Below are 24,659 nucleotides of genomic sequence, written 5' to 3'. Positions count from 1 at the left end.
CATTAGGCCTTGAGCAGAAGGAGCCCCTCTTCCCGGCTCCCTCCCCACGGAGGGTCCTAGCAGGCTGGGTATAGAGACACTCTGTGGCCAAAACAGGTGCCCCTGGGGCATACCTCAGTGCCCTCATTCCCAGAGGGTGGAGTCCAATAGGTGCTGACCTCAGAGAAGTGCTGGAAGCCAACAGTTTCTTTGCAGGGATGTGTACGTCTCTCATGTAGAAAAGGTTTCGGTGCTTATAAAAATCACTAAGATAGAAGTCTCTCTTTGAGACTCTGAAAGTGGGGAATAAGGGCAATGTGTGAGAGTCACAAGGGCGGGGAAGGACAGAGGTGTTTCGACTCTTTGTTCTTTGTTTGACTCCAGGCTCCGTTTTTTTCTAATTGCTGTAGGCAAAGAGGTATCTGTGGCCACTAGGGGAGAGGTCCCATAGACTGTGGACCCAGGCTGGGCAAATCCTCGGCAGGTGGGCAGAGACAGTGCTGGTGTGGGTGGGAGCCTTGTGGACCAGCCCTCACCCATCCTATGCTGACATGTGTAGACTTGTATTCTCTCTTTCTGGTTGAGCAGCTTCCCTGAGGCATGTGGCCACGTTCATGAACACATGTCTGCTGGCATCTCAGACACTCGGCACCCCCACTGAAGGGCAGGTCTCGGAGTGCAGACCCTCCAAGGGCTCATGGGCCTAAGAGTGTGTTTAAACAGGGCTTTGTGTTTGTGAGCTTTGAGGCTGAGTTCACAGCCCCAGAATCCTGGCTTCTCGTTTCCTCGATATTTCGAAAGCCCTGGTCCAGTGTCGCCTTATTTCCAGAGCAGCTGAGGAAGAATCCGCTTGTGCTCATTCCTACGTACATCATCCTTGTGGGGAAGATTTAAAATTTTCCTCTTGTCTCTGGTGAGGAGTGCTGTGCTGGGCTCAGTTGCTGAGTCGTGTCTGGTGTTTTGCGACCCCGTGGACTGCAGCCCACCAGGCTCTTCTGTCCATGGGATTCTCCAGGCAGGAATACTGGAGTGGGTTGCCATGTCCTCGGCCAGCGGATCGTCCTGACCCAGGCATTGAGCCCATGCCTCCTGCATCTCCTGCTTTGTCAGGCAGCTTCTCTACCACTGAGCCACCTGGGAAGCCCTTGGTTAGGGGAGGGGAGTGTTTTACTTACTTCCTCACCCTAGTGCCTATATCCCCCTTCCAACCAAAATCTTGCATTTCCTTTTCTTCTTTTTTCTAAACTCCAAGAAATGCACATCCTTCCTCTTCCTTCTGAGTGATCTCCCTAGGGCTCCTGCAGTCCAGATGTCAGCATTCATGTCACAGTCTTTTCATTCTCAGGTCCAGAATGTTTTCAGCTAAGCTGGCCGTGCCATGTGGCTTGTGGGATCTCAATTCCTCAACTAGGGATTGGACCCAGGCCACGGCAGGGAAAGTGCCAAATCCTTTTCACTAGAGACCAGGGAACTTTCTTGTTTTAGACATTTCTAAGTTTTAAAATGTAAGACTAAAATTCTTGACCCGTTAGTATTTCTCTTTCTGATGGAGTCACCCGGAAGCATGATGTTTGCTTTATGAAATGGCTGCATTCCTCCAACATCGGGTTATTTTGTCCCCAGCTGCCCCAGCCTTCAGTGCTCTTGGGAATTATTTGTCTTTACACTTCATTTTTTGAAAGAATCACATTTTCAGTATTCATCCTTCCTCAACCAACACCCAGATATGCCTTTCCCTTTATCTGAACGTTCTTTTATTTTCTTCAAAATAGTATAACATTTTACTTATGGAAGTGCTTATAACTGGGGTGCCTGTTGCTGCTTCAGGGATCATGAGGTAGGTCTGGCTCTGGCCTCGCCCCTGCTGTGCATTGAGTAACTCGGTCCTGAAGGTCTAACTCCTGCAGTGGCCCCTCAGAGTCAGGGAGGAGGAGGGCTCCGCCAGTCTGGCTGAGCCACGTGGTCCCCACAGCTCCCTCCAGGGTCCTTGATGCTTCCGGGTTGCCCAGACCCTGGCGCGCAGGCCACCGCAGACTGGACGCTCTCCTCTCCCCTCTGGGGACGAGCCCTGTCAGTGTACCTTAGGTCACCTTGCTGATGGGGCAACAGGAATGGAGATTCAGTGGCCACAGTAGCCAGGGGGAGGCAGCTCTGCCTGGAAGGGGAAGGGCTCACTAGGTGATTTAAACATTAGAGCACTGTTTCCCCCTTATCCTGACAACCTGTTCATTGCCTAGCATTTACAAAAGCTGTTGTTGTTAGGTTGCTAAATTGTGCCTGACTGTGACCCCATGGGCAGCAGCATGCCAGGCTCCCCTGTCCTTCATTGTCTCCCAGAGTTTGCTCAGATTTGTGTCCATTGAGTCAGTGATGCTGTCAAACCACCGCATCCTCTGCTGCCTCCTCCTTTTGACTTCAATCTTTCCCAGCATCAGGGTCTTTTCCAGTGAGTCAGCTCTTCTCAATAAGTGGCCAATGTATTAGGGCTTCAGCTCAGCATTAGTCCTTCTAGTGAATATTCAGGGTTGATTTCCTTTAGGATTGGCTGGTGTGATCTCCTTGCTGTCCAAGGGACTCTCAAGAGTCTTCTCCAGCACCACCATTCAAAAGCATCAATTCTTCAGCACTCAGCTTTTTATGGTCCAACTCTCACATCTGTCCATGACTACTGAAAAAACCATAGCTTTGACTATATGGAACTTTGTCAGCAAGTGATATCTCTGCTTTTGAACATGCTGTGTAGGTTGGGCATAGCTTTCCTTCCTTCTGAAAGAAGCAAGTGTCGTTTAATTTCATGGCTGCAGTCACCATCCACAGTGAATTTGGAGCCCAAGAACAGAAAATCTGTCATTGCTTCCATTTTTTCCCTTTCTTTGCCATGAAATGATGGGATCAGATGCTATGGTCTTAGTTTTATAAATATTGAGTTTTAAGCCAGCTTTTTCACTCTCCTCTTTCACCCTCATCAGGAGGCTCTTTGGTTCCTCTTCACTTTCTGCCATTTAGAGTGGTATCATCTATGAGGTTGTTGGTATTTCTTCCAACAGTCTTGATTCCAGCTTGTGCTTCACCCAGCCTGGCAATTCGCATGATGTACTCTGCATAGAAGTGAAATAAGAGGTAAACAGAAAGTAAGTCTCCGGGAATGGTATCCCGAGAGGGAGTCCTCTGGTGTGCTCACAAGCGCTGCGGTTTATGTACAGGATGCACAGTGCCATGAGGGGGTTGGTGGCCCCATTCCTTGGTGGCCCTGACTGAGGCACCGCCTGCCCGCTTTCCTCAGTTAAGCACCCATCCTGCTGCTGTCCCCCTGCCTCCAAACAGGCTTACCAGCCTGCGCTTCCCCCTGGTCCCCAAAGAGCAAGTTCCCTCTTATTCTAGTGCCTCTGAGCACAGAGTGGGTGTCCTGCCCCCGGTGGGGCCCAGTCGGGTGTTTACCTTGGAGGGCAAGACCTGTGCAAAAGTGACGAACTCCCTGGTATCACCCAGGGTTGTGGCAGGAAAGTCACAGGTGGGGCTGCAGGCACAGGAGCTGGGGATACCAGATGTGAGTCCCTGAGCCAACTCAGACCTTCCTGGGGGACTGGTCTGGGTAATCTGGGCCTTGGGGGAGCATCCTCGAAAACTGCCAGGGTGCCAGATGACTTGGGGTGTTCAAACCTGCTCCCCACAGAATCCTCACCTGTAAGGTGAGAGGCATCCCTGGCACGGGAACTTTGTGGGGCAGGATAAGTCCATTTTTGTGTTGATGTGTTGATTTTGTGTTGTTATTTACTGATTTGTTTAAAGTACTCTGTCCTAACAATGTGAATTCTTTGCCAAATCAACTCTTGTTTATTCAACAAACATTTGTGGAGGGCTGAGTGGGAACCAGTGCCAGGACAGGTGAGGCTTATGCCCCAATCCCGGGAAGTCCCTGGACCAGCAGGCCCGGGAGGGACATGCAGTTACAAAAACATACATAAAAGTTAGAGCCCTTCAAAGAGGCTTCCCTTCATCCCACTGAGCCTGAGAGTGGCCCACATGCCCCAGCCTCCGGCTCTCTCTTGGCCCAGTCACCCCATGTGACCCCCAGAGAAGGTGGTGGAGGAACCTTCACACACAGAGTCTGCTCTCTCCTTTCAACTTTCTGCCTCCATTCCCAGAATTACCCGAGAATCAGGACGCTTCTCTGGGAAGACTCTAACCCCAGACCAAAGAGAGGGCAGGCCAGGGCCCAGGATGTAGCACCTTCTGATCCCGGGAGATGCCCTCCCTCCACGGGAGTTTCCGAGAGGCATCTCAGAAAGAGTGTTGGGACAGAGGGAGACTCCTCAGCTGTTCCTGGGGGAGGCAGGAGCTGGGAAAACCTTCTTCAGGGGCTGCTTGAAATGGTCGTCGAGGGGGAGGGTCCCTGGGGTCTGTCGTGTGGCAGAGAGGGGCCCTGGCCCTGGAAGTACCGCTGAGCCTGGAGGAGCCAGTGCTCCTGGGACCACCTGAGGGTCTGGGGAAAGCAGAGGATCTGGTTGGGGCGCTCCTGTGACCGCAGCTGCATCAATTACAGGTTCCATACACAGCTCCTGTGTGTGGACGTGTCTGGTGTGGACTGAGGGGCTGTGGTGAGGCTGGGCACATCTGACAGTACTGTTGGGGCATCAGCAGAACCAGGCAGCCCAAACCCCCAACTGTGCAGACAGCATCGTCCCAATTTCCCTTTGAATGCGTACCTGCCTGCATGCTAACTCGTTTCAATGGTGTCTGACTCTTTGGGACCCACTGGCGTGCAGCCTGCCAGGCTCCTCTGTAATGGGATTTCCCAGGCATGAATTCTGAAGTGGGTTGCCATGCGATCCTCCAGGAGATCTTCCCGATCCAGGGATCGAGCCTGCATGTGCTTATAGCTCCTGAATTGGCAGGCAGGTTCTAGTGCCATCTGGGAAGCCCCTTCCTTTTGAATCCATAGAAATATATACTTCCAGAAAAGCTAGACAAACATAGAATGTCATCAGGAAGTAATTCTGAGTCTGGGAACTACAGGTTTTTACAGTTTCTTCAACTTTTTTTCCTCCAGAATTTCTACAACAGTCCTGTGCTCAAGTAATCAGAGAATACTGTGTTCTTTAAGAATAAACAGCAATTTTTATTAGGTTAGAGAGAGCGGGGTTGATGGGATGATAGGGCCAGTAAATGACCCCTCCTTGGCTATCTTAGGCATCCCCAAGGCCCCGGGGCAGTGGGTGGAAGGGCTGGGCCAGGCTGAAATGCCCACGGGCTCTAAGTGCAAAGCCCTGGACCTTTGAAGGCCATCATGTCCCCCTTCTGACCCATCCCTGGCCTTTCCCAGGGGAGGGCTGTGGGACCCTGGCACCACCATGCTGCCTTTCCTGGGTGGAAGGTCACTCCAAGACCATCTGGAGAAGAAGGTGAGCTTCCAGGGGCTCCTGGATGGTCACCAAGGCCAAGGGGCCATCCCTGAGTGACTCAGCTGAGGGCTGCAGCCTGCTGGGCTTGACCCTGCACACAAAAGAGGAGCACAGAGTGTCTTGCTCACTGTCCAGTTCTGCAAAGGTTGATCCGCTGCAGCTGGGGACTCACCGTGCACTTCTGTGCTCAGACAGGAATTAGAGACATTAACAGACTCTGTGTATCTGGACAAGCAGCCCCTCAGATGATTAGATGCGTGTCTCAGGAAGAATTTCACTGACTCCACCTGCTTGCATTTTCCCACAAAAGAAAAGCACCCTCACCCTTAACTTGTGATATATCTGTTCTCTGTGGCAAGCAGTAGAGTCACCTTCACCCAGATGTATCCTTGACCATCTGTACGTGCCAAGTCATTTCAGTCGTGTCCGACTCTGTGACCCTATGGCCTGTACCCTGCCAGGCTCCTCTGTCCATGGGATTCTCCAGGCAAGAATTCTGGGGTGGGTAACCATGCCCTCCTCAGGGGATCATGCTAACCCAGAGATCCAACCCAGGTCTCTTACGGTTCCTGCATTGGTAGGCGGGTTCTTTACCACTAGAGCACCAGGAAAGCCCACCTGTACTCCTGGCCAGAAGCCCCACGAACTGGCCTCCCCCGTGTCTTGGGACGGATTCTCTCACTCCATCATAGCTCTCTCACTGTGTGTTTTTTTTTTTTTTGTTAACTGCATCCCCCCAGAACACTCCCCCAACGCCACCCTGTTCAGAGGCTCACTCAGCCTTGAGTGGGGGTGAGAAGGTTCAAGGGTCTTCCCGCCCTCCTGGCCTAAGAAGATTGACCCTCAGCGCCAGGACACTTCAGGAGCACAGATGCCCCTCCTGTTCTCCTCCTCCTCACCCCAACCCTGGGGCAGTGCTTTCTTCCTCTGCATCCTCATTTGAACTCTGACCTCCTCTCTTGATAGAGGCTTCCAGGCCCAGGGCTAGAATATACAGGCCAGAGGCCACCAGGTCTGAGAGTGACTGAGGGTCAAAGTTTAAAATTGGGTATTTTCCCACAAGGGGCCCTGAGGAGGGCTGTGAGCAGGTAGGGCAGGTGCCCTGGGGACAGGTCCAGAAGCCTGGGCATCAGCTGGTCAGCACACACCTGAGGGTTCAGGTCCTCACCTTCCGGAATGTGCCAGAGTCAGCCTGAGGGGGAGGTCCACAGGCTGAGAGCAGAGCCCAGCCGGCTGTTCAGGCTTCATGGGAACCCCAGGGGACTGTCCACACTGAGGCTGGGACCCCTGGGGTGGGAGGAGGGAGGGAGAGAGCGTGCAGTTCCCTTCTTCGAGGGGTCAGTAAACAAGGGTGTTTTGTTCTGACGAGGTCCCTGCTCTACCACGGGGTCAAGGTCAGCCATTCGCAACACGGTGGGTTCTCTGTGAAGGCTGCTCAACAGCCATGGGTGTCCCTGGGACAGAGGAACAAATGTTTACAGAGCTGGCCCCCCAGCCCCTCCCCACTTTGGAAGTGGCTGCTTCTGATGTATTTGCTGAGTTGAGTCCAACTGTTTTACGATGTCATGGACGGTAGACCATCAGGCTCCTCCGTCCCTGAGATTTCCCAGGCAGAATCCTGGAGTATGTTGCCATTCCCTTCTCCAGGGGTCTTCCCCACCCAGGGACCAAACTTGCCTCTCTTGCTGGGTAGACAGATTCTTCATCTCTGAGTCACCTGGGAAGCTTTTGGAGGCAGACTGCTAAATAAAGGAGGGGAGTAAGGCTTTCGGAGAGCACTGAGTCCCACCTGCTTCATAAAATATGCACACTAGTCACAAAACCCGGTTTGTTGCCATTTGGCACAAAATCTCGGGACTTGACTGGTGGCATGAGAATGGAGGCCCCACACTCCTTCACTCTGTCGGGGTCTAGCCCCAGCAGGATCCAGGGGTACCCTCAGGATGACGGCCTAGGCGATAAAGATAGCAAAGTGGAGAGCAGGGCTTGATCTTCCTTCAGATCAGATCAGATCAGATCAGTCGCTCAGTCGTGTCTGACTCTTTGCGACCCCATGAATCGACAGAACACCAGGCCTCCCTGTCCATCACCAACTCCCAGAGTTCACTCAGACTCACATCCATCGAGTCAGTGATGCCATCCAGCCATCTCATCCTCTGTCATCCCCTTCTCCTCCTGCCCCCAATCCCTCCCAGCATCAGAGTCTTTTCCAATGAGTCAACTCTTCGCATGAGGTGGCCAAAGTACTGGAGTTTCAGCTCTATCATCATTCCTTCCAAAGAAATCCCAGGGCTGATCTCCTTTAGAATGGACTGGTTGGATCTCCCTGCAGTCCAAGGGACTCTCAAGAGTCTTCTCCAACACCACAGTTCAAAAGCATCAATTCTTCAGCACTCAGCTTTCTTCACAGTCCAACTCTCACATCCATACATGACCACTGGAAAAACCATAGCCTTGACTAGATGAACCTTTGTTGGCAAAGTAATGTCTCTGCTTTTGAATATGCTGTCTAGGTTGGTCATAACTTTCTTTCCAAGGAGTAAGCGTCTTTTAATTTCATGGGTGCAGTCACCATCTGTAGTGATTTTGGAGCCCAGAAAAATAAACTCTGACACTGTTTCCACTGTTTCCACATCTATTTCCCATGAAGTGGTGGGACCGGATGCCATGATCTTCGTTTTCTAAATGTTGAGCTTTAAGCCAACTTTTTCACTCTCCACTTTCACTTTCATCAAGAGGCTTTTGAGTTCCTCTTCACTTTCTGCCATAAGAGTGGTGTCATCTGCATATCTGAGGTTATTGATAATTCTCCCAGCAATCTGGATTCCAGTTTGTGTTTCTTCCAGTCCAGTGTTTCTCATGATGTACTCTGCATAGAAGTTAAATAAACAGGGTGACAGTATACAGCCTTGACGAACTCCTTTTCCTATTTGGAACCAGTCTGTTGTTCCATGTCCAGTTCTAACTGTTGCTTCCTGACCTGCATACAAATTTCTCAAGAGGCAGATCAGGTGGTCTGGTATTCCCATCTCTTTCAGAATTTTCCACAGTTTATTGTGATCCACACAGTCAAAGGCTTTGGCATAGTCAATAAGCAGAAATAGATGTTTTTCTGGAACTCTCCTTGATAAACACAGAAAGCCAATAAAGCTCCTGTGTTCCAAGGAGTCATCCTGAAAGAAGAACAGAGAGAACAGGAGGGAAAAGGAAAAAAAAGAACAACATGGGGAGACCAAGCTTCCGTGAGCGAGGCCCATAACTTTATTTTCAAAAGGAACTTTTATACCTTCACTTGTACATAAAGGGAAATGAAAGATGCAAAGTCATACAGAGTCAGCCCAAACATTACATCTGTTTTGTCTTTATCAAAACCAGGATTTTTTCTGCACACCTTTCCCATAAACAATGTTGTGCACAATATCTTCTGGCCTTGGAGGCATGTGGACATTTTATGATCCTTTTTTGATAAAGGCTGCTCAGCCAGAAAACTTATTTTCCCTTGAAGTGTTTTTTCTTTATATTTCTCCCAGCCTCAGAAAATACTAAACAGAGTTACGTTCTCACGGAGCAAAGGTGCAGTGGGTCGCAACAAAGAAAGAACCAATTAGCTCAAAGGTCTGATGTGGGTAATTCCAAGGCTGCTGCTTGTTTTTCTTACATTCCAACTACGTTAACCAATCACTCCCAGGTGCACAGTGGATAAGGGATATGGGCACTCGGCAGCAAGCACTGGCCCGATAATGAAGCCCTTTACCAGTACTATCTAGTCTAATAATTGTTCACCCCTTAAAGGACTCTATGCTCATTAGGACTTTTAGAATGTTTTGGCTTCCCATGCCTTTCAAGGTTGGGGAGTTGTGAACAATCATGTGTGTTAATTGCAAGAGTATGGATAAACCTGTCAGGCAAGCTAGAATGCCAACAGAGGGGTTAAAATAGAAATATTCCTTTTGTGTCCAAGAGACTTCTTAACTAAAGCCCTAAGTTGACTTTTTCCAGAGAAAAGTGGTCGGGGATAACCTCCTGTTAATGTTAGAAGAGTTGGTGAAAGGCACAAAATAGTAAGACAGACAGATTCTGGTTTTGGGGTGGATGCTCCAGCAGGTTCAGGGGGTCCCTTGAGGCCCGATCCGCCTTTGCCTGTCAGGTCTCTTCCGCATGACCTTTGTCATGGGTGGGATCTCCCGTGGAGGCTCCCGGCATCACTCCATCGTTGTTGCGCATGGAGTATCAGCCACCCAGTTGTCATTTCCTTGTTGGATTTTCACTGGCTCAGCTGATAAAGGGTTCAAAAAAGCATTCAGAGACTAAAAGAATGTGGGGATTGTTTGCTACTAAAGGAGCAGATGGGATTCCCTGGTGGCTCAGATGGTAAAGAATCTGCCTGCAATGTAGGAGACTCAGTTTCCCTCCCTGGGTCGGGAAGAACCCCTGGAAGAGGGAACGGCAACCCACTCCAGTATTCTTGCCTGGAGAAGTCTGTGGGCAGAGAAGCCTGGCAGGCGACAGTCCATGGGGTCACTAAGAGTTGGACATGACTGAGCGACACACACACACAGAGGAACACGTGGACCCGGAACCAATGACGTGGCCTTGGGCCTGAAATAGTCATCCCTCCTGCACGTCTCTGGCTTGCACTCTGCTAGGGGGAGGGGAGGTGGGTGGGAAGGCACTTGTTGGGAGCAGGAGGTCATCTTGTCTCAGAAACCAGACTAGGGACAAGACAGGGGCCTTGACAGAATGGCCAGCCGAGGGAGCAGCCCAGCCTCCTGCCTCCTTGTCCCCGTGAGGGCTATCCTGCCAAAAAGCTGAGATGTCTGGGAGGCAGGCAAGATCTTAGTTTTTTGTATGTTGTGTTTTAAGCCAGTTTTTCATTCTCTTTTTCAGTTTCATCAAAAGGCTCTTTAGTTCCCATTCGCTTTCTGCCATAAGGGTGGTGTCATCTGCATATCTGAGATTATTGATATTTCTCCCGGCAATCTTGATTTCGGCTTGTGCTTCAACCAGCCCAGCATTTTGCACTATGTACGCTGCATATAAGTTAAATAAGCGGGGTGACAATATACAGCCTTGACGTACTCCTTTCCCAATTTGGAACCAGTCTGTTGTTTCATGTCTGACTCTAACTGGACAGGCCTTCTAGGCAGCTGCTATCGGGGGTGGTCGGGGGAGGTGGAATACCATTCTGAACTGGGCCCCAAGTGGGCAGGTCTGAGTCAGCATGCCTGGGGGGCCTCGTCTGAGGGTCTGCTCAGGGTGAGGGAGACTCATATGCGGGTGATCCCCCGGGTACATATACACCTGACCAGGTCTCCTCTCAGCTGCACGTGCCCTCTGCTGGAAGAGGGGCCTCCTGGTGATGGTCTGTGGTGGGGGATCCGTGGAAACAGGGGCCTCCAGCCCTACCGAATCCCAGGGACGGGGGAGCCTGGAGGGCTGCTGTCTATGGGGTCGCACAGAGTCGGACACAACTGAAGCAACTTAGCAGCAGCAGCAGCAGCCACCCTACCCTGGGAGCCTGTGCAGGGGGCCTGTGGCACACGGTCATTCAGGGGTCCAGGCAGCCAGAGGCCCCTCCAGCTGGTGACACTGTCGTCGTCAGAATCACACTTGGGCCTGAAGGAGTCTTTTGGGCCTAGAAAAGAAAACAACAGTCTCGAAGGCCCTTGCTGAATCATCTAACTTCAGAGAAAACAAGCAGAACTTTAGGTCTCGCCCTGATGCTCCAGGCCAGTTGCATCTATCTGGGACTTATCACCCCCTGTCCAGAGACCTTCCACCACCTACACCTGCCCAGAAGACTTATCACCCCCTGCCCAACTACAAATGCCATCTCAACTAAAGAATACCCAAAACATCATGCCTGATTAACATTTCCCTTATCGCTTCCACAAACCTCCCTATAAATATGGAGCCTCCCTGGTCCCTCTGGCTCTCAGCCTGGTGCTTAGGCCGACTGTCGCCCCTCCTTGCCTGAATGAAGGTAACCTACTTCTGTTGAGCTCGTCTTTCCTCTCTCTGCCTCGGCCTGAACTATACCTTACGTTCTTGGTGCCGAAACCTGGAAGGGGCGAGGCACTCGGCTCACTCCCTCTCACTCTCCCTCACTCTCATGTTTTCCCTTTTCCAGGAATCTGGGAGCACGAACATCCTCTGAGCTCACTTTTCTGCCAGGGCTCAAGTTCCCCTCCGGGACACTAGTGCCTTCGTGAGGGGTTCAAGCCTTGGGCTAAGGCTTTATTGGTGCTTTGCATACCCCCAGGCCTTGGCTCTACCCCCTTTCCCTCTCTCTCTCTCTCTCTGATTACCTCTGGAATAGGGAACTCCTGCCATTCGACTGCTCTACATGCAACACTCCACTCAAGCCGGCCCCTAGATTAAGCTAAGATCCGGACGGTTCAGGAGGCACCCTAGAACTCAGTCCTCTCTGGGTCCCGGGGACCCCCAGCCCAGGGGCACTCTGTAGGTGACGGTGGGGGATGCTCCACCTCCACACAGAGCTCTCTTCTCATAACTCCTATTGCAACTACGGGTGAGGACTCAAGCTCTCAATAGGAGCCTCTGCTTGCCTTTCAATTATGGGGTCTGGCCAATCCGTCTCAAAAGGTTCCCCTCTGACCTGTGTTCTCAAAAATCTCAAACCACTGTCACTCACTGAACTCAAAGCTAACTGTTTAAAACAACTCTGTATACAGATTTGGCCTCAATACCAATTAGACAATCAAGACCGCTGGCCTGAAGTCAGCACATTTGACTTGAACATTCTTCAAAATCTCATCAACTTCCTTAAACAGAATGGCAAGTGGTGGGAGGTCCCATATGCCCAAGGCTTTTGGGCCCTTTGGAGCAGGCCCTCCCTATGCAAGGCCCGCTCCACCCACGAGGTCCTTCTATGCACCTTGTCTCCCAAGCAAACGGGCTCTTCCTCAACTAACCGCAGACCGTGACTTTCCACGCCCCTTCTCTACCTGCCACCCGCCAACTCTCTCCTTCCCCTTCATCCAACTCTCCTACTGGCCCAGAAACCTCTCCTGACTCCCCCTCGACCCCGCTACTCCATCTCCCCGACTCCCCCTCCCCACTTCCTTCCCCCACTGCCACATGGTCATGTACCCAACACGATCCCCTGAGAGAGGTGGCAGGACCAGAGGGCCCCACCTGAGTCCACGTACCATTTTCATTGTCAGATATGAGCCAGATAGAAGAAAAGTTAGGATCGTTTTCTGAAAATCCTACCAGATCCAGGAAAGAATTCCTGAGACTCTCCCAGGCCTATAACCTCACATGGAGTGGCGTCTATTATATCCTAAATGCCACTCTCACCCCTGATGAAAAAGACCATATCTGGCAAGCTGCAAAAGTCCATGCTGATCATTTACATAACCAAGACCGGGAGAGCCCAGGTGCTGATGAGGCGGTGCCTCCGTTAGATCCCCACTGGACTTACCAGCCCGGTGACCCAGGTATCAGGAGAATCATATGATTACCTGCATTCTAGAAGGGATGCAGAAAAATACTCATATCCATGTCAATTATGATAAAGTCAGGAAAATCACCCAATGGGCAGACGAAAATCCAGCTTTATTCTCGGCCCGCCTCACAGAGGCAGTCCAGAAGTATACCAACCTAGATATCACCACCCCTGCTGGCTTACTCTACCTTCACATTCAATTCATCAGCCAGGCCGCCCCTGACAATCAGATGCCAGCTTCGACAACTAGAAAAGGGCCCTGAGACCCCCCAAAGAGACCTTCTAGAAGTAGGCTTCAAGGTGTTCAATAATAGAGAGGAGGAGGCTAAGAGAGAAAAGGAACGTGAGAGAAAAGCTAAATATACCTTTTTGGCGGCAGCAATTAAGGGAAGAGATCAGCCTGGCCCAAGTCATCCCAGAACGGGATTTAAGACCCGCCCCTCAGCCCCGGACCCTGCTTCCGATGCAACCAGTTCAGGACACTGGGCAAAGGCATGCCCACACCCACGGCCCCCCCAAAAGCATGCCCAACCTATGGCCAATGGGGACACTGGAAGATGGACTGTCTGCAGGGACGCCCTGGCAACTCTGGGGAAATCCCCACTTCTCCCCAGAACCCCAGCCCAACCCTACGAGAGTTGTTCCAATGATGGAGCCCAGATTCCAGCCCCCCGGCCTGTGTCCCAAACATGAGCTCAGAACTTAGGGTAGATGGGGTAGGGCTGGAAAAACGACCTTGTTTATAGTAGACAACAGAGCTGCTTTCTCTCTCTTAACTTCCTACTCTGGCCCAACTCAAGACTCAGAACTCACAGTCAAGGGGGTCTCTGGAGTTCCCCTAAGGCCAAAAATCAGCCCTCCATTACTCTGTCAGTTTGGAAAATCGACCCTTATACACTCATTCCTCATAATGCCTCAGTGCCCGATGGCACTCCTAGGGAGAGGTTTGTTATCCAAATTGGGAGTCTTTATGACCATACCCCTCTCGATACAGTCTCTATATTCTGCATGCAGATGGCACCTGGACGGTCCCTATCCCTCACCCTGACCTTCCCTTGGATCTACCCACCTCAGACCCCCAAGTCTGGGACACTGATCACCCATCCATAGCCAAACATCATCCCCCAGTCCACATTACCCTAAAAGACCCCTTGACTATAATCACCCAACAACAGTACTCTCTCACCCCGGAGGCCCACAAGGGACTTAAGCCTATCGTAGACCGTCTTCTTCAAGCCTCTATCCTAATTCCTACCCATTCACCACACAACACCCCTACTCTGGCAGTAAGGAAGTGATCAGGATCTGGTCCAGAATCCTGAACCAGGATCTGTGAAAGTCAATGAGGCTTTTCTTACATCGACATTCCCAGTAGTCCCTAACCCTTACACCCTTCTCTCCGCCATACCCCCGACTGCAACCCACTTCACGGTATTAGATCTCAAAGATCGCCTTTTTCACCATCCCGCTCCACCCCCTCTCACAACCCCTTTTCACCTTCACCTGGCAAGATCCCGAGACTCACGTTTCCCAACAACTAACATGGACAGTTCTCCCCCAGGGGTTCAGAGACAGTCCCCACTTTTTTGGACAGGCTTTACAAAAGGACCTAGAGACACTCGACCTAGCCCTGAGTCATCTCCTGCAATACGTAGATGACCTCCACCTTTGTAGCCCAACCCGAAAACTCTGCCTCCAACATACTGCCAAACTCCTTGGGGCCCTGGGATCCTGGGGTTATCGGGTATCCCAATCTAAGGCCCAAAATAGCCCAGACAAATGTCACCTACCGGGGGCTCTCCATATCCCATCAACAAAGAATGATTCCCCCAGATAGAATCCAGGCCTTGATTAACTGTCCACTTCCAAAAACGAAAAGGGAGCTCCTGTCTATCCTCGGCCTCCACAACTTTTTCTGTATCTGGATCCCTAACTTCCCCCTCATTGCAAACCGCTCTATGAGGCAACTTAAGGATGTCCGGATGAGCCCCTTTTTAACCCCTCCTCGCTGGCCAATCCTCTTCGCCAGCTCACCCATAGCCTCCTCTGAGTGCCAACTCTCCACCTGCCAGATCACACTAGACCATTCTTTCTCTTTGTATACTCCAACCAAGGACAGGCCCTGGGACTTCTGTGTCAGCGGGCTGGAGACACCTGGGCTCCCATAGCCTATCTATCAAAACAGCTTGACATGGTGACCAAGGGCTGGCCTCCCTGTATACAGGCCACGGCTGCTATTGCAGCCCTCGTACCTGAAGCAAATAAACCCTCTAGGCATGCCCCTTTAACAGTCTGTTCTCCACACACCTTCGGAGACTTACTATCACATCGGGCTTTCCTCTCCCTTCCCCCTTCCAGGGTACAGGTCCTACATACTTTTCTCCTCGACCCTCAGCTCTCATTCTCCCCCTGCTCTCCCCTTAACCCCGCCAGCTTATTACCCACGTGCTCTACAACAGACTCCCTCCTACATAGCTGCAGCCTAACAGTAGATCTTACCCAAAACCCCTTCCAACATTTAACAGATCAGCCCATCCTAGACCCAGACACCCCACACTGGTTCATTGATGGCAGCTCTCAAAAATCCCACCCTTTGCAGCAGAATACGCCATCATCCAGGGGACCTTTGTCACAATCATGGAACACAGACAATTGAAGCTTCACCTCTGCCACCTCACACCACCTCCCAACAGGCAGAACTGATAGCTCTCACCAGAGCTTTGAGTGTGTGTGTGTGAAGTCCTCAGTCCTGTCCGACTCTTTGCAACCCCGTGGACTGTAGCCCGCCAGGCTCCGCTGTCCATGGGATTCTCCAAGCAGGAATACTGGAGTGGGTTGCCATTTCCTTCTCCAGGGGATCTTCCCAACCCAGGGATCAAACCCGGGGTCCTGCTTTGCAGGCAGACGCTTTATCCTCTGAGCCACCAGGAAAGCCTTTAACTGGGAAGCCACCAGAGCTTTAACTCTGGCTAAAAATCTAAGGGTTAACATCCACACAGACTCCAAATATGCCTATAACATACTTCACTCAAACATCCTAATATGGAGGGAAAGAGGTTTCCTAACCCAAAAGGGACCCCCCATTATTAATTCAGACCTGATCCACAAACTCCTAGAGGCAGCACTCTTACCAAACAAAGCCGCCATCCTCCACTGTAGGGGCATCAAAAGGGAAGTGTCGTATCAGCCACAACAATGCTGCAGACCAGAAGGAAAGGAGACAGCCCTGTCCCATCCTTCCCTCCAGTCCCGTCATTTTAGCTCTGATTCCACCCGACCCTCCCACCACCACAGAAATCCTCTCTTATCTACACTCACTTTTTCCTCCCTCATCCAAGACACTCCGACAGTTCCTCCGTAACCACTTCCCCATATCCAACGCTGACCAACAATATTTAGATAACCTTACCTGCTCCTGTCAAACATGTCAATGTACTAACCCCAATTCCAACCTTAAACCGACATCCTTTCCAACCCATCAAATGCAAGGCAGCCTCCCAACACAGGACTGGCAGATAGACTTTACGCATATGCCCCCGGTCCAGAGTCAGATACCTCCTGGTCCTTGTGGACACCTTTTCGGGGTGGATAGAAGCATTTCCCACCAAACACAAGAGAGGGAGTTTCATGAGTACCTGCCATAAGCCAAATGGAAGAAACATATGTTTCTATCCCATTACCCACTGGGGGTACTCAGATGGGGGCGGGGTACTAGATCAAAATCGGGAAAAGAAACAAGAACAAGTCATCAAGAACATAACTTCCAGGTTACAGGCGACCCCTGAGCCTTATAAACGCCTAGACCTCCTTTCCCAATTACGGCCTGTCCTAAAACCTCCCTCTGGCAACCAACACCTTATCCGCCTTCTCAACTCTTCCTTCCAATTCTTCCGTACACACAACACACATCCCAGTCTTAGATATGCGTGTCACTGTCTCCCTCACCGTCATAACAATTCCTTTACCTTCAACCTGGCCTTTACAGGGCAACTACACCGCCCCTTCCCAACAAAAAACTGCACAACCCAGTGGGCCAGTCTCTGACAATGCCCTACTCTCAGCCTCTTCACACCTAACCTGTATCAACTACTCTAGTCCCAACTACACTGGTCTTACAAACTCCGCTCCCTCCTTCTGTTCCACTTGGGTTCTCTGGAACAGCACACACAATTGCACCATCCGGGAGTCCTCACTCTCTGCGGGACCTGCACATACTCGTGTCTCCCGTTGGACCCCCTAGACCTTGCATCTTGGTCTTCCTGACCCCGGGCCTAACATTCCTCAAAGAAGAAGAGGTAGAACAAGAGTCTCCCCACAAGGGGAACTTTACCCAGGAAAAGACAAGCCGTCATAGCCCCCCTCCTGACTGGGACTGGCAGAGCAGCAGCCCTAGGCACCGGGATTGGAGGCAGCTCAACCTCTGCCCAATTCTACTACAAGCTGTCCCAAGAACTTAATGAAGACATGGAGCAGGGAGTGGGTTCCTTCCTTTCAATCCAAAGACAAATTAACTCATTAGCTTCTGTGGCCCTTCAAAATAGGCGAGCCCTGGACCTTCTCACCGCAGAAAAGGGAGGGACCTGCCTTTTCCTAGGAGACGTGTGCTGCTATTTTGTTAATGAAATGGGCATAGTCCAGGGCAGAGTCAAAGAACTTACAGACAGAATTGAACGCCGCAGAAAAGAGTTACAAAACCTTACAGTCCCCGAAAGCAGTTCCCTTGGTTGCTCCCTCCTGGGACCACTGGTACTTATCATTCTATTCCTCTTATTTGGACCCTGTTTCTTCAATCTCTTTCAAAGGTTTCTCCAAGAACGGATTCGGGCCATCTCTCGAGATCAGGTCAAGACCATTCTTCTTCTCGAGAGCCTCACCCCAAGCTCAGAAAAAGGAGACCCTGGGCCCTAGGACGATCCTCCATTCCAGACCCAACTCGTTGCCCCAATCCAGCAAGAAGTAGCCAGAGAGATACGGCACCCTTTTTCCCATTTTTTTTAAATGATTTCAGGTCTGGAATGAAGGAGTCTTTTGGGCCAAGAAAAGAAAACAAGAGTCTCAAAGGCCCTTGCTGAATCATCTAGCTTCAGTGAAAACAAAACAGAACTTTAGGTCCCGCCCTGATGGTCCAGGCCGGTTGTATCTATCTGGGACTTATCACCCCCTGTCCAGAAACCTTCCACTCCCTACACCTGCCCAGAAGACTTATCACCCCTGCCCAACTACAAATGCCTTGTCAACTAAAAGGTACCCAAAACATCCTGCCGGATTAACTTTCCATTATCACCTGCACAAACCTCCCTATAAATATGGAGCCTCCTTGATCCCTCTCTGAGCTCAGCCTGGTCGTTAGGCCGACTGTCACCCGTCCTTGCCTGAAAAAGGTAACCTACTTCTGTTGAGGTCATCTTTCCTTTTTCTGCCTTGGCCTGAACTATGCTTTACAGGGCCTGCCCTGGCTGCACGTGTCGCTGTCATGTTGCAGGGCAGTTCACGGAGGAAAGGGAGCGCCCGGGTCACTTTTGCCCTGTGTCTCATCCAACCCAGATCTACACCTTTTTCTCAAAACAGACTTCGACACAACTTGCATGTATCTTTTTCTTTTTTGTCTTATGTTCAGTCTTTACTTAGACAGCATTGAGACTCTGCAGAGCAACTTGACCTTGGAGCTCAGTGTGGCTGGAGTTTGCCCCAAAGCACCCGGTGCTGTCCTGCTGGGCTCACCGTGCACTTCTGTTAGCCCACCTGCCCCATGACGGTGGCCACTGCCCTCAGGCTCAACTTGACCCACAGCCGGGCGCTCTCACAAACACGGGCTCATGTAGGCTCACATGGTGCATGCCATGGAGCCACGGGGCTGGGAGCAATCCCTGCTGTCCTGGAGTCAGACAATGAATAAAGCTCCAAGACAGGTTTAGAGTTAAAATTGTCAGGAGAATTGTAGAATATAATTTTAGAATTAAGCAGTGCTGAAGAGGAGAGGGCAGTCCACCGCTCATAAACACAGGAGACCACATCAGATCTGAGGGCAGTGCTGGTGTGATCGACCCTGTCTCCTGCCTGTGCATCCCTGGAGCACCTGGTCACACGTGGCTTTGTTCTTCAGGTCTGGACAGCGGCGATGCTGTGTGCTGCTCACCAGCTGCTGCTGCTCCTGGACCACACGGGGGGAGGTGTCCAGGAGCCATGCCCCATGCTGGCCCACACCTCACAAACCTGGTGGCCACAGACTTGTTTCATGTGGGTCCAACCCCACTCCACAGGCAGGCATGGTGGCCAGCCCTCCCTGGGGCAAAACCTTCCCCTGTGGCTTGAGCCCAGAGGAGAGGGGCCCCTAGCTTCAAGGGCTGATCAGTGGCCAGAGCTCCCTCTATCATCCTGCAGGACACACAGTCAGGGCAGATCACAGCACAGCACTGGGGAATCAAGGCCAGAGACGCCCAGAGGACTCACATTTCTCTTTCATTAGAGCTAAAGCCTTCTGACTTTCTGATTCGTGTTTCCTTTGAGGGGCTTCAGGTTAACCTGTCCTTATGGTGGAAAAGTGAGATTTGGGTTTCTATTTCAGTTCTGAGTCCCAGTGGTTGGAGGGATAGAAGACACTAGAGCCTCAGGACACACAAAAGGAAACCAGAGCTGGAGGAATGGGCCCCCACTTGCTGGCCAGGGAAAAGGGGTCGTCAGGGCTGAGGTGTCTCCGTGAGGTCTCCTACATTCCTCGGGCTGGCTGCTGCTACCGTCCTGCCTTGGCCATCACCCCAAAACCTTTCTTTGTCTCTCTTTCCTCCTCCAACTCACCCACCCGACATCTGATGCACTTTCCCTGCCAGGTTTTATTTTGACACATTCCTTTGACCAGTTTCCTTAGGGGAGCCTGGAAAGCACATCTCCCGCCCGCCTCACCCCTACCCCCCACCCCCGCCCCCTCCCGCCATCGCCCAGGGCGAGGGCATGATGAACCTGTAAGTTACTGAGCCACCCTGCAGAGGGCGCCAACGGCACAGGTGTAGAAGGGTTTCCAAAGACAGGGAGGCCTTAGGATGAGTGTCTAAAAAAATCCACCCTGATCCACCAGGATACATTGGGATCACGGTACATTGGAGTGTCAAGATCACAGGGAAGAAATGTGGAGCTTGGCAACCTATTGCAAAAGCAGCAAGTTCCTTCTCCTCCTTCAAACACAAATGACCAGAATCGGGGCAACAACTAGCCTGGCCCCTTTTTGCCATTTCCACCCTGTCTCTCCTGTTTCCTCCAGCAGTGGCTTGGAAGCCAAGCCTTGGGGGCAGGGAGCAGCAATGGCTTTAATTAGTGAGTAATTCTATTACCTCCTGCACCACATTCCTGGCCCTCGCGGTTTAACCTGGTCAATGAGCTTCCTTGTCTCATTTGCCTGCAGCTTAGATTGGAGACCACGTACATGGTTTAATAGCTTATTTCTTAGCGCTTTTCCTAATTATATGCTAAGTCGCTTCAGTCATGTCCAACTCTGTGTGACCACATAGATGGCAGCCCACCAGGCTCCGCCGTCCCTGGGATTCTCCAGGCAAGAATACTGGAGTGGGTTGCCATTTCCTTCTCCAATGCATGAAAGAGAAAAGTGAAAGTGAAGTCGCTCAGTCGTGTCCGACTCTTAGCGACCCCATGGACTGCAGCCTACCAGGCTCCTCTGTCCATGGATTTTCCAGGCAAGAGTACTGGAGTGGGGTGCCATTGCCTTCTCCTTCCTAATTATAAGACTGTTGCAAAAGGGGAAACATCTTCTACGACCCACAAATCCTGTTTTCCCCAAGCCATTAATATAAATGACTTTTAAACTTCGATCCCTGAGAGAATGGCATTTAAATTGACAGAGAATTCCTGCATCGTCTGGGTCTGAGTATGTGAGTACATTTTAGCCCAAATGTCCTGAGAGTCCAACATCCACAGTCTTGCTTTCCAAAAAGGAGCAGAATGTGCAGCTTTAACCAAGGGCCGTTCGTGGGGTGGCTGGCACAAGGCACGTTTCCTCCTCCCCAGGCAGGCCCCATCCCTCCACAGGGAAGCATGTCACTCTGCCCCATTACTCAGCCTGTTGGAAAGGCCTGGATGGGAAGAGATTGTGTTTTAGGGTGTGACCACCATCCACCAGGCCGATTACCCAGCCCACTCCTGAGTCACCACTATGGTGACCTCCTTTCTACTGCGGCAAAGACGAGCCGGGGTACTGAAGACTGTGCTTCTAGAAGCTGGAGTTTCCGAGGACTTGCTCCTACAATTTCTCTTTCTGCAGAATCAGGAAAGAATGAAAAGGAGTGGCCACCAAATCCCAAGAAGCAAAGTCCACCATAGAGCGCACACCAGCCACTGCCTCTGCTGAGGGGTTTGAGAAAGCACCTTTAAGAATCTCCAGCATCATGATTATGGCACATACACCTTCTTAGCCCCTTCATGGATCCCAGCCCTGTCGTGGTGAAGGGGCTTGTGTAACTCAGTGAAGCTGTGAGTCATGCCACATGGGGTCACCCAAGAGAGATGGGATATAGTGAAGGGTTCTGAGAAAATTGATCCAATGCAGTAGGAAATGGAAACTCCTCCCAGTATTTTTGCCATGAGAACCCCATGAACAGTATGCAGAGGCTTAAAGATATGATACCAGATGAGCGCCCCACCCCACCCCACCCCTAGATCAGAAGGTGTCCAATATGATACTGGGCAAGAGCAGGACAAGCAGAGTGCAATTACTAAAAGCTCCAGAAAGAATGAAGAAACTGGGCCAAAGTGGAAACGACGCTCAATCACTTCGTGAGCCACTTGGGCAGCCATAACCTGGGCACATGCCCTGGGCCTTTCCCTACAACCACACCCAGCCCCCAGGGGGCAGTGGTGACTGAGTTGATACTCCAAGTTTCTGGACATAAATCAGGTCCCAGCAGACAGTGAACCAGAAGGCCGGGGCATCTGGAAGCTGACCCCCATCCCCACCTGGGGACCCCCTTGTCTTTCTCCTGGTCCTGCCCCTGCCCATTCTTGCCCTCCTTTCTCCTCTCCCTGGTGTGCAAGTGGGACAGAGGGGCAGGATCACGGGGCTACCAGTGTTATCCTAACTAGACACTCCTGTGAGAAAGTCAGCCCTGAGCTTCTGAGCGGGGCAGGGGCAGCTTGTGAGTTATCCTGGATGATCTGGAGGGGTCTCTGACGGGGACTCGACCTGAAGGCCATGTGGCTGGCCCCCAGCTCCTCCCCAGGCTCACCCTAGAGTATGGCAGGAAGGCTTGCTCCAACCTGGAGCTCATGCACACAAAGAGGGGCTCTCTAAGGAAATTAACACAAAATCACCAGTACAGTCCTGGAACAGAAGCATATGCTTATTTGGAATGAGAAAAGAAATCACACATTTTATAAAGCATACAAAGTATCCAGGAAGTAACAATATTTTAAGATTAACTGACACTACAGACCACTCTTTTTTTTTTTTTTTTGGCTGCATAATTTCACTGTCTCTTCTTTGGTGGCCTCTTCAGATGACCACAAAAGAGCACACAGAAATGTCATTCTTATGAAAGCACAAGCCAGGCTGGAACAAGACGTTTATGAGGGACCAGGACGGGCTTGGCCTGCTGGGGGTGTGAAACAAGTGCCTTGGCACCCTACAAACACAGGAATTTCAGAAAATTCTAGTTTTCAAAAGTCTCACACAGAAAGAAAGATGGGCGGCAGGCGTTGGGGGTGAGGGTGGAGTTGGTGCAGGTATAATTGTGTCTGACTGCATCGTGGAGAGCAGTCCCGGAAGTGAAATGTGTGTTGACCAGCATGGACGAGTACCACGGCCTCTGCCAACAATCTCACATCTTATACACCTCAGCTGACGCTGCCAGGCACCAAAGGACACGGGTCCCTTTCGTCCACCCCTTGAACCACACATCTCACAGCTTCCTGTCATGAAGCCAGAGAGCCCGCCCAGAGCAGGGGGCGGGTAGGGAAGAAATCTGTACCTGGAGGCCAGAATGATTGCAAATGTAGTGGTTTAAAACAACAGCAATTAATTTTTTCACAAATCTGGAGGCCAGAAGTTCAAAACCAGCGTAGGGTCAGTGCTTCCTGGAGGCTCCGAGGGAGAACCTGCCCCAGGCTTCTTCCAGCTCCTGGTGGTGCTGGCGATGCATGCTTCCTGGGCTTGTGGCCACGTCTCCACACTCTCTGCCCCGTCACCGCATGGCCTTCTCCCAGTATCCAAAATCGTCTCTCCTTGTAAGCACATCAGTCGTATCGGGATTAAGGCCAGACAGGATGGTTTCATCTTGACTACATCTGCAAAGACCCTGACTCCAAATAAGGTTCCATTCACAGGTCCGGGTGGATATGGATTTGGGGGAGTACCATTTATCCTTGGGCTTCCCCGGTGCTTCAGCAGTAAAGAAATCTCCTGCAACGCAGGAGCTGTAGGAGACGTGAGTTCGATCCCTGGGTCAGGAAAATCCCCTGGAGGAGAGCATGGCAATCCACTCCAGTATTCTTGCCTGGAGAATCCCATGGACAGAGGAACCTGGTGGGCTACGGTGCATGGGGTCACAAAAAGTCAGACACGACTGAAGTGACTAAGCACGTACGTTTTCAACCTCAGCTCACCATTCCTCTCCCAGATAGATAGCAAGACCCTCATTGATCTTAGAGATACTAGCACACCCATCAATAGACCTATCAAATCAACTAAATGTGTCGTCAGGTCAATTTGCTCTTAACCAGGTCTCAGAGATGCTCTGGCCCAGACTGAGGCCTCCTGACACGCAAGCAGACTAGAGAGAGACAAGGGTCAGGATCACTGCGGTTACACATCTTCACCAAGTTTTACATCATACCCGATGCCCCAGGCCTTGGGAGCGTCTGAGACCTGATTGTCAGAACCACATAGTAAAACCTCCTCGGCCCACTGGATAGGATGTTTCCAGGAGATGGTGTCCACCCTGTGTTCCAGCTCAAACCCCCTACACACAACTTCTAGACACCGAGAGTGGATGGTTATTCCTATACAGCAGGTGCGATGGGCCCAGATCCTTGCAGGGCAGCACAGATCCCAGGTCAAAGACCCACCTCAGCCCCACACCCTGAAGCTTCCCCGAGAGTCTGCTGCTGGTCTCTCGACCATCAGAGCTGAGACCACCCCAGGCCTCTACGCTACAGTGGAACATTCCAGCCCTGCCTCATACCACATTGCTGTGGGGTCAGCTCTGGGCTCTACAAGGAAGGCACACCCAATTCAGGGTCAGTGGGTGCTCAGCCTGAAGAACACGCTTGGCAGTGCCCTACAGATGCCTGACTGATGTAACCACGTTAAGATCCAAAGACCCATGGACACCCCAGACTCAGTCCTGCTTAAGAGGAGATTTACCATCCTCTTTTATTCACCCTGGGCCAAGAGGAAGACAGAGGAGGCGACTCAGCCTCCAGGCCACAGTCCTCCAAACAAGGAGGGGATGCCAGCACCAGTGGGCCCAGAACACCTGGGGAGAACCTGGCTGCTGTGGGAGCCTCCACCCTGGGAGAGCTGCCACGCTTCCAGCCCCTCAACCCAGGGTCCCACAACTACAGACTGAGGCCCACGTGGTCACCATTGTCCTGGCCTCCCTACAACAACCCAGGCTGGGAAGGACTGACCTCTCCACAACAGCCCCGGTGGCCATTAACAATGAATGAGGCCTTGGGCCTGGAGAGGAACAATGGTGAGTAGCCCAGAGACTGAGACATGGGGCCCACTGCAGCATCAGGAGGAAGGGACACATACCTATAAGTGGGAGGGAAGTTCTCTGTCAGATGGATTTTTCCCCATCTGA

The 24,659-nt window shown here is 51.5% G+C and overlaps 1 pseudogene; it reads left to right on the top strand.

Annotated features, from left to right (window-relative positions):
- The first annotated feature begins 16,774 nt into the window (after positions 1-16,774).
- LOC147351287 (syncytin-1-like) lies at positions 16,775-17,924 on the top strand (annotated as a pseudogene).
- Positions 17,925-24,659: the final 6,735 nt, after the last annotated feature.

This window comes from Bos grunniens, chromosome 19 (genome assembly GCF_055505025.1).
Source record: "Bos grunniens cultivar Pamir isolate PY7600 chromosome 19, Bosgru_T2T1.0, whole genome shotgun sequence".
In the NCBI taxonomy this organism is placed as follows: domain Eukaryota; kingdom Metazoa; phylum Chordata; class Mammalia; order Artiodactyla; family Bovidae; genus Bos; species Bos grunniens.
The sequence above is the reverse complement of the archived record's forward strand: the minus strand, read 5'-3'. Positions and strand labels throughout refer to the sequence as shown.